The sequence below is a fragment of the Vicugna pacos genome, chromosome 3 (assembly GCF_048564905.1).
Source record: "Vicugna pacos chromosome 3, VicPac4, whole genome shotgun sequence".
NCBI lineage: Eukaryota > Metazoa > Chordata > Mammalia > Artiodactyla > Camelidae > Vicugna > Vicugna pacos.
In genome coordinates, this window is record NC_132989.1 from 99522934 (window position 1) to 99533381 (window position 10448).

Genomic DNA, 10448 nt, shown 5'->3' on the forward strand with positions numbered 1-10448 from the left:
AATACAATACAGAAATATATAATACATATATTTCATATGAGGTATGTGAAATTTACCATATGTATATATACATGCACATATATGTGTATGTGAATACATATATCATTATGTACAAACTGAATGTAAGTTTATTATTTAATTAACTTCATAGTTGCAAGGAGAAAATGACAAGGGCATTCACTAATGTGGCTGAGTGTTTACTTATTTGCTCTCAAATTTGTATTGATGAAAACATAATAAGATGCCAATTATATATAAATAAAATTCCACAGACTCAAAGTTCCCTTTAATATGTGCATAATAATACTTTAAGAAAAGAAAGACATTTTTAATCAATGATGTCAGATGTTCTTTTAATACTGACTGATGAATTTCAACACTATTAAGAGGTCAATGTTGAGTTTAAAACTTTTTACAAAGTGTTTAACTATTATATAGGAAAAAAAGCCAAACATTTAAGAATCAGAGCAAATATTTTAGTTGAGGACACAAAGGCTTCTTAAAACAGACCATTTTCAAAACCACTTACTTAATCAATAAGTGCTGCATATGGGAATTTTTGTTCCAGTGTATTGATCACTCAAGCAAATACAGGGTTACAGCAGGAGTGGGATTTAGAAGAGAGCTGGAAACTGGATCCTTTGTATTTTCCATCCACAGTTCTTAGACATCCTCCAGGGCTTCACAAAATACAGCCCTCTGAGTCCTTGTGTGAAGCAGAAAATGTGATAGTGCTTCTTCTCTTTTTAAAAACCTTTAATAATTTTTCATTGTTTTCTAATCTCAAGTCCCAAAATGTCCTTAAAATTTCCAGCGTGATCGCCAGTTCATTTTACCTTCCTCTTCACCTCTTTCTCTTGGTCTCACTTTTTTTTTTTTTTTTTAGCTACTTTGGTTTTTATGGGGTCCTCAAGACCCACACACTCTTGTCCATTTTGGAACTGTCTGTACTTTAACTACGTCAAACTTTAACTACTCTTTTAAGTCTTAACTTGAGCATTATTTGCTCTCAAGAAATCCCCTCTAAACCCACAGTTTAGGCTAGTCTTTTATTACATAGCCTCACCGTCCAAGATAACTCTCCTAAAGAGCACTTTGCACAATGGAATTATTGTGCAATGGAATTATTGTGCAATGGAATTATTTTAAAGTAATTGTTTAATGACCATTTTTCTCTTTTGACATTGTTGACTGAAATAAATGCACAACCTAAATGTTCAGAGTTATGTTTTACTCAGTGGACAAATTTGAGGACTCGAGCTGGAATGACGGCCTGTCAGATCGCTCTGAGAAACTGCTCCGAAGAGGTAGGGGAGGAGCTAAGATGTGTAGGAGCTTTACAACAAAGACCAGGTAGTGGGAACATTAAAAAATAACTTGTTAACTGAAGAAAACTAGGTATCTCAAGTTAAAGAATTTAACGCGCTTCTACGTATGGGAGGGAGTAAACATTTGGGCTCATCAAATTCATTTCTTTGACAAGCACCTAGCTATCTAGGGTCAGTATCCTATCCTCTCTTATTCTGAGTCCGCTCAGGGTGCACCACTGTGAGTGGCTGCAGAGGCTGGGCTGCAGGCGCTGGGCTGCAGGCCGATCTTCACTAGGGAATGGGGGCAGCAGCTGATGACTTGATGGCTTTAGCATTCTTTGTTTACTGATAAGGTTTGCAGTATTTTTTGTTCACAACATCTGAATCCCTTGAGGCACAAAGGCTGTGGTAAATAGCTTTGTATGCCCAGAGCCTGACATTTGGTAGAAACAGAGAAGATGGTTGTAGATTAACTGCCCTGTGACAGTGCTTTCCTATAAAAAGTCTTTTAATATTTTAAGCTATCGTTAAGTGTCCTGGGAGGCTTATTTTATGTAGATAAGCTCGTTAAAGAAACAACAGAGAAACATTGCTCTTTTGACATGTGTATGAGGCCCTCTGCCATTTTGGTTCTTTCTTCACCTATTTGTTAATGATTATTTTAAAAAATGGTATGGAAGTAGGCTAATGTGCTTACATTTACAAAGACAAGTAGTTCTTCACCAGGGTGATTTAGCTCCTTAGGGGACATCTGGCAATATCTGGAGAGATTTTTTGTTGTCACAGGGTGGAGGGGTCGGGTAGGTACTGGGATCTAGGGGAGAGAGAGATGCAGCTAAAATCCTACAATGCATTGTGAAGGCAATCAAAGCAAGGAATTAGCCAGCCCAAATATCAATAGTGCCAAAGTTGAGAAACCCTGATAGAGAATGGACTCTAAATTATTATGTCCTAGGTAAATATAATTACTATAGTATAGCATGAGAGTATGTTACTTTAGTTAATTAATTTATTTTTGGCCCTTATATATACATGAACAGCAGTCTTGCTTCATAATGTGTAACTGGTTTCTTTAGAATCTGATACAAATATTTTCCCATACTAATCACAATATCTAGGACATTACTGGCATTCAATAAATCGTTGTTTAACTGAATTTTATTTAGCTCACCATTCCAGCTTGTCAAGATCATTTTGTGCCCAAGACTTGATGTCTAAATTATGTCTAACTTCCTAATTACATGCCAAGCAAAGTTGAACAGTATGTTATCTACACCACTGATAGAAATAGTGAACAGAAGACCATACACCAAGATGGAATTCTGGAGATTCCATTTTGAATATAAGCATTTTTAAAATTACCATTTCCTCATAGTGGTGTACTTGCTCCTTTGACACCTGCTTTGTGTAAGTCTGGCACTCACTGATGAAAAAATATGAATATGCTTTCAAGAAGATGCCATATACAAGAAAGGAATATGAAAAGATGAGTAATATTTTAGAGTAATTATGAAAAAATGGGTTAATATTTTAAAGGTACTGAGTTATTCATACAGATTGCTAAAAGTGCATTGTGTCCTCTATAGGTAAATGACAAAGATCAAGAAAAAATTATACAAGAAACATTATTTTTAAATATTAGTCATTCAAAAAGTAATAATCAACAATATTGAACACTATTTTTCAGGCACTGGGCTAAGTGATATACATGCACTTTTTGACTCACTCTGAGGTATGTATTATTTTTATGTACATTTGATGGGCTCATCAAGGTTAAGTAATTTTGTCAAAGTCCCTTAGCTATAAAGGGATATAAGGAAATGTATTTAAATATACTTGTAGTTAAACACTTGCAAATTAAGCAACTATTTCATAGATTTTACATTTCAGATTAGGGAAGATTAAAAATATAATTATTCAATGCTGTAAATCTTGGAGTAAAATATATACACACACACTAGTGGAGGTGAAGTCTTTCACTCAATGGAAATCAAGTTGACAGTGTTCTCAAGCATCATAAAAATATATTTATGCTTTAACCTACAATCCTACATATAATTTCTTATGCAAAATAAATTTTATAATCATTATTTATAGAGACAAATTTATTTATATGTAACATTCTTATTTAGAATGATAAGAAAGTTAATTAAATATCTGGAATCAATTTAAATAAATTAGACAATGGCCAATTGACAAAACATTATGAACATTATTAGGTGCTATTTTAATTCTAAAGATTATATAACAATCTAGAAACACTTGATTGATAAAATTTTAAGCAAAGTAAACTGACTGTCAGTTTATCAAAGTATGCCTGCCTATGACAAAAATCTAGAAAGGAATATGTGAGAAATAAAAATAGCTCTGTAATGTAGTAGCAGTGTAACTGAATCAATGGAAACAGAGCTAATACAGTAAATATATGCTCTCCAAGTCTATGAGTACCAAAAATAAACTAATTAAAGTAACGCATTTCTGGCTGTATTATAGAATTTATCATCTATCCAGAATAGAATAATTTAGTCACGCCTCCCCCACATAGTCCCCATATCAGCAGTTCTCAGTCTCTGAACTACTGATAGTTTGGAGTGGATAATTCGTTGTTGTGGGGAACCTCCCCGTGTATTGTAAGGTGTTTAGAAGCAACTCTGGCCTCTATACCAATTAGATGCCATTACATCTCTCCCTCAACCCCTAGGGCCCCTTTTTGACAACCAAGAAGATGTGAACTGTAATTTTGTTAGAAGACTGCTTGGATAATTGGTTACAAAAATTTCTCTGTATGTATCAATGCATTTGTAATATGACTTTATAACTCCTCTCAAGGGGACTCTATTTTCCTAACCTGTTAAACTGGTCTGGCTTTGTGATTGACTTTGGCTAGTATAATGTGCTAGTAATAATGGGTCCCAGTTCCAAGCCCAGGCCTTGTGAGGCCATACACTCTTCCAGTTGCTTTTTCTGCACCCCTGCCTCTAAGCTGAAAAAACCCAAACTAGGGGATTAGAGGAAGACAGAGAAGAAGCTGAGGTTCCATATATATCTGAGAGACCCCAGGCAAAATAGCAAAAGAGAACTCACAGGTAACCCACAGCAACCGCAAATGCACCTGGGATCCTACTCTTGAGCAGAACGTCCATGTGGAGCTTAGTCTAAATTCCCAAACCACTGAATTGTCAGCCAAATACAAAGTTGTTTTAAGTAACTAAATATTTGTGTGCTTTGTTATGCAGCAATAGGTAACCAATATATTTTGTGATAACACTTAAATAGTACAGCTTCTGGAAAATCTGTGTTAATGCCAAACTTCTGCAAAATGAACTTCTATAGCCTAACAGTTTACCTTTCTCCCCAGGACTGCTCACTTATACTTCCAGTTGAAATATACCTGAGTGTTCTACAGGATGTTTAATTTCCGATCTAGTAGTAGAGACCATCACATCTTGTGGATTTTGACTACATAAATAGCTAGATTTTTACTTTAAGAAATAATTTTTTTCACTAGATTAGAACCAATTAGGCTTATTCAATTTATTTCACACTTTTTTCAATTAATTTGTGTTTTATGGAAGTAATGAAGTTGCAAGGGAAAACAACCTATTACTTTAAAATATAAATATTTACAAGAAGTAGGTTGAAACTGCTGGGATATTTTGTGAAAATAATTAGGTTTGCAGATTAATGAAGTAAAAATTATTATAATTATATTTTAGCAGTGGGACGCTGTGATGCTAAGATTGTACTGAAATCCTTATGTTGTGTAAACTTCCCACTTTTTCTTAGCAACAGGTATGATAAGTATTCTAATAATTTCTTTAAAATTTCTCATTTCACATTGTAGAGCTAACAATAATTTAATATGAGATCTTATTTTATTCTATTTTGGCAACTGGTGCTAGGTTTTATTTAAATTTTTTTGAGGACATATTAAGCAACCTTGTAGATATGGAGATATGGTAATAGTTCTAGATTTTGAATCAGAACATTTAGGTTGCAGTTAAAACTTTTCCTACCGAATATTTCAAATTTCTAAATGTCTTGCAGTTTCCTTATCTGAAATGTAGACATTGTGATCAAATAATTGCAAAAGTAGCCCCAATTCTTCCCTTTAGCCTATATATAGTCCTTGAATGTGACTTTATTGCTCCTTCTATCAAGAAGTAGAGTTTATACTCCCACTCCTAATCTGAACTGACCTATAACTTACTTTGGCCCTTAGAATGTGGCAGAGGAAACGGTGCGCCAGTTCTGATAGTAGACCTTGAAACATGGTGTCTTTTCTCTCTGTCCTGGACTTCTGCTTCCATATGAAAACTAGTCTGACGAAGCCACTAGAAGAGGGGAGACCACATGAGAAGAGCCACTGAATCACCTGTGTGAGGCCAGGCTAGACTAGCCAGACCCCATCTGACTTTCTAACTGATTGCAGATACCTGAACAAATCCAGCTGAGATCAGCCTTACTCAGAGCAGATAAGCAGAACTCACCTACCTGACCAGTAGTCTCATGGACAATCATGAATCCTCACTTTTTAAGGCACTATATTTTTGGATTGGTTTGTTAGACAGCAAAGACAAATTGTATTATATAAAATAATTACCACAGTTTTTATACCTCATATTGTGAGGCATAAGTGGCATTATTTATATGCATAAAAAGCACATATGTTTGGTGAATATATAATAGCCAATATAATTTTATAAAATAATGTCATAAATCATTTTATAAATTAATTGTATTGCATTTTCTAAATAAACAAATTCAATAAATTATTTTATACATATGGTACATTTTTAGTTACTTTTTGTTTTTGTTTTGGGGGGAGGTAATTAGATTTATTTATTTATTTTAATGGAGATACTAGGGATTGAAACCAGGACCTCATGCATGCTAAGCATACATTCTGTCACTGGGCTATACCCTCCCCCAACATATGGTACATTTTTAGTTTATCTGAATCTTAATTTTACTGATTACCTGAAGTTAACCATAAATGGAAATGTTAAAATTTATTCTGATGTGCTTAAAAATATTGTTTCCAAAATTGTTTTCCATTTGAGAAAACACTATTGTTATCAAGTTATTTTAAAATAGAAAAATCCATTGAAAAGCGCTTTTTAAAAACTTCAAAAAATCCAATTGATGGGTAATAAGTGTACAGACATTTCTTGTTTAAATTGGAAGCAAAGACAAGTTAAAGAAAACAAACCAACTGTCCAGATTTCAGAGCATTTCAAGGTTTCTTTTTTAAAAATAATCAGATGTATAAATATTTATTTACTTAAGACACTACTTAAAAATAAAAATAGAGGAAAATCATAGATCCTCAATAATGAATTTGAAAGTCATTCTTGTTAATTGAATGGAATAATCGTGAACAGTTTAGGCCACTGCTAAATGACAGCATATTCTCTGTAATGGGACATGTTTACTCTGTTCTGATATTGATAGGTATTACTGTAATTTTCTCCCCCGAAAGGGCACATATGGGAAAATAACAGTTACTGTGAGTTTATTGATTTGGCTCAGGAATTGTCTTATTAGTACTGACTGCTGCTAGAAAAAGCAGACAATAATTGTTCCAAATTTCTGCTGAAATCCTGTGCTAGCCTGGTGTTCCTGTTAACTTTTGCAAGTGCTATATTTATCAGGGGCTTCCATTGCTGGCTTTCATTCTTTCACCCCATCCTTGTTTGATCTGACATTGCCATTCATGACTGCACAGGACTATAAATGATGATATAATGTCACTTACCTAATTACTTGGCATCCTGCACTAAAGTTTAATCCTCCTGGGTCAATATCAGTGCTCAGCTTGCCATCCAACACACAAGCACAGGTATGTGTATGGATCTGTCTGCAGGGGACAAGAGTGCAGCTTCTGTCTCGTCTTTACTGAGGCATGACTGACATACAAACAAGTTGTACATATTTAATATATACATCTTGATGAATTTGAAGATATGTATACACCCATGAAACTGTCACCATAAACAGTGCATAAACTGACCCATTCCCTCTAAACATTTCCTCTCCCCCTCACTTTTTGTGGTAAGAATATTTAACATAAGATATACCCTCTTAACAAATTTTAAGTATACAGAGTTATTAACTGTATGCACTATCCTGTACAGTAGATCTCTAAGACTTACGCATCTTGTATAACCAAAACTATGTACCCAACATCTTCCTGATCCCCCCTCCTCCGAGCCCCTAGTAACTACCCTTCAACTCTCCACTTCTATGAGCTAGCCTATTTTAGATTCTTGCTATAAGTTGGATCAAGTAATATTTGTTCTTTTGTCTTTGTCTTTTTCACTTAGCATAATGTCCTCCAAATTCATCTATGTTACAGCCAATGGCAACATGTCCTTTGTTTTTAAAGCTGAATAATGTTCTGCTGTATTATATACCACATTTTCTTTATATATTCATCTATCAATGGACATTGAGGGTTTTTTTTTCCCATGTCTTGGTTGCTGTGAATAGTGTTGCAGTGAACATGGAGTGTTAATATCTCATCAAGATCCTGATTTCAATTTTTTGGATAAATACCAGGAAGTGAGATTGCTTTACCGTATGGTAGTTCTATTTTTAACACTTGAGAAACCTCAAACCTCTACTCTTTACTAGTTTTCCATAATGGCTGAACCAATTTGCAATCACACCAACACTGTACAAGGATTCCGTTTTCTCCACATACTTAACAGCACTTATCGCTTGTGTTTTAGATAACAGCCATCTGAATAGAGGTGAGATGATATCTCATTGTGGTTTTGATTTGCATTTTTCTCACGTTTAATGATATCGAATACCTTTTCATATACTTGTTGGCCATTTTTATGTCTTCTTTAAAGAAATATCTGATCAAGTCTTTTGCCTATTTTTAGATTGAGTTATTTGCTTTTTTTGCTATTGAGTTCTAAGAATTCTTGATATAATTTGTATATTAAGCTTTTATCAGATACATGATTTGCAAACATTTTATCTCATTCCTCAGGTTACCTTTTCACTCAGTTGATGTTTCCTTTGCTGTGTAGAAGCATTTTAGTTTGATATATTTCCATTTGTCTATTTTAACTTCTGTTACCTGTGCTTTGGTGTCATATCCAAAAAAAACATTGCGAAGACCAATGTCGAAGTTTTTTTCTTCCTGACATTGTTTTCTTCTAGGAGTTTTGTGGTTTCAGATCACTTATGCATTTAAGTGTTAATCTACTTTGAGTTGATTTTTGTGCGGAGTATAAGATAAAGGTTTAATTTTATTCTTTTCCATGTGGATATCCAGTTTTCCCCATACCATTTATTGAAGAGACTACCCTTTTGTCTATGTATTTTCCCCATCCAACCAGTCAAAGATCAGTTCACCATAAGCATATGGGTTTAGCAGTTTGCATTTTAGGGCCTTTTAAGCATCTTTGATAAATCCTGAATGAATAAAAATGTTGATTTTTTTTTAAGGGCAAGCTTTTAAAAAATCTCACTTCAATATGTCTGAATCTGAACAAGAAGAGGCTTCCTTGCATGAGTGTGATTTATGGAAATGCATTTACCTAATATTTAACATATTTGATCGCTTGAATTACACCCAATTCCTCCAAGAGAAGTGCTTTTATTGTTTCCTTTTAGTAGATGAGAAAACCTAGACGTTAGGCAGTTTGCCCATTTCTGCTCCATAAATCACCAACAGGCATGAAATTAGCATTCAGTGAACTTGGACTCAATTCATACAGCCACATCCTTAAATCCATAGATCTGATGAAGAGCTTTTAGAAGCTGACTTATCATTACATTTGGAAAGATCGCATATTCTTGAAACTACTTTCAGTAGTTAAGCAAAATAAAAAATTAAAAAAAACAAGCAACTTTAAGCTCATCTCTTACTGTGTTAGGAGAACATTGTTAATACTCTCTTCATTTAGTCCATTAATAAAATTTGTGTAGAGGAAGAGAGAGAGAGAGAGAAACTATTTGGGTCAGCAGGATCCATAACATTAGAATGTCATTGCTTTAAAGATATTAGTTCTAGCTTTATTTTAACTAATTTTAAGAAGTTGTTTTATGTTCCTGGAAAAGGACAATGTTCTGTGATTTTTTTATACAGTTGAAGCAATTGACAGGAAGTAATTTATCCTTTTATTCCTCTGTACTCCATTTTAGACTATGATCAAATTGGTAGTGTTAGTATTGACATAAAATATAGTTTACCACATAGGATAGATTGAAAGATACAGAACACTTCATACAAAATTTACTCCAAGGATACATTTTGTGTAATAATATTCCTTTTCTGCATATAAATCATCTGCTAGCTATTGACAATATATTTCTTAAAGACTGCCATTACATTTTTTTTTTTTAGGTAAAGGAGAAATCTCCTAAATGCTGCCCCTAAATCTTGAACTTCTTTATTTCGATTTTTTATACATTTAGCATTGATTTGGAAATTCACCCTTGGTATGCATGTTCTGTTCTTTATTATGCATGAATCAAAAGGAAGCCAAAATTTTTTGAGAAAACTTTTCTTCTACATTTTGACCACCTCAGATTACCTGCTTGCTTCCATTTGGAGTGATGTGTCCCTTTGAAACTCGAGACAACTGAGAGTCAGTTCAGGTATTTCTGTTCCATGTTAATATCATTTCTGCTTCATTCTGAGCTGGATGGTGGAGACACAGCTACTGAGAATAGGTGGAGAGAGATGCTAAGACTATTTCCTTGTAAATTAAGGGACAATTAATTTTTTCCACAGGAGGGTGATGGTGATCGAATCAGGATTGTGTTGTTTAAATCATTTCTGTGGAATTCATGTGCCTCAGAATTTAGATTCATACTGATGTTCTTACCTGATGCCAAACATTCCTTTACAGATTACTGCTTTCGTCAGAATTTCATTGGGTTCATTAACAACACAGGCAAAGCCTAGCAACAGCGGTATAAAAAACTATGGCCGCCTCTACTTTTCATTCTCCAGATACGCTACGATATAAGAAATTCAGTGTGCTAAAATGCTGAAGCAGCCACCCTTGCTCTCAGGAGCATACAACTGTCAAATATTGTGCAAAGTCTAAGGAATCAGTGTAAAAAAGTAAAATTGCAATACTGTAGTACATAGATTTTTTTAAATTCCTGGTA

General features: G+C 34.1%; 1 long non-coding RNA gene across 1 annotated transcript; it reads right to left on the minus strand.

The window, feature by feature from the left end:
- Nucleotides 1-454: 454 nt before the first annotated feature.
- LOC140689964 (uncharacterized) lies at nt 455-10089 on the minus strand. The gene is made up of 4 exons (XR_012065108.1): nt 9866-10089; nt 7069-7219; nt 5521-5644; nt 455-706 (listed from the first exon to the last, which is right to left on the minus strand). It is a non-coding gene; the product is annotated as an uncharacterized lncRNA (long non-coding RNA).
- Between the last annotated feature and the right edge of the window lie 359 nt (nt 10090-10448).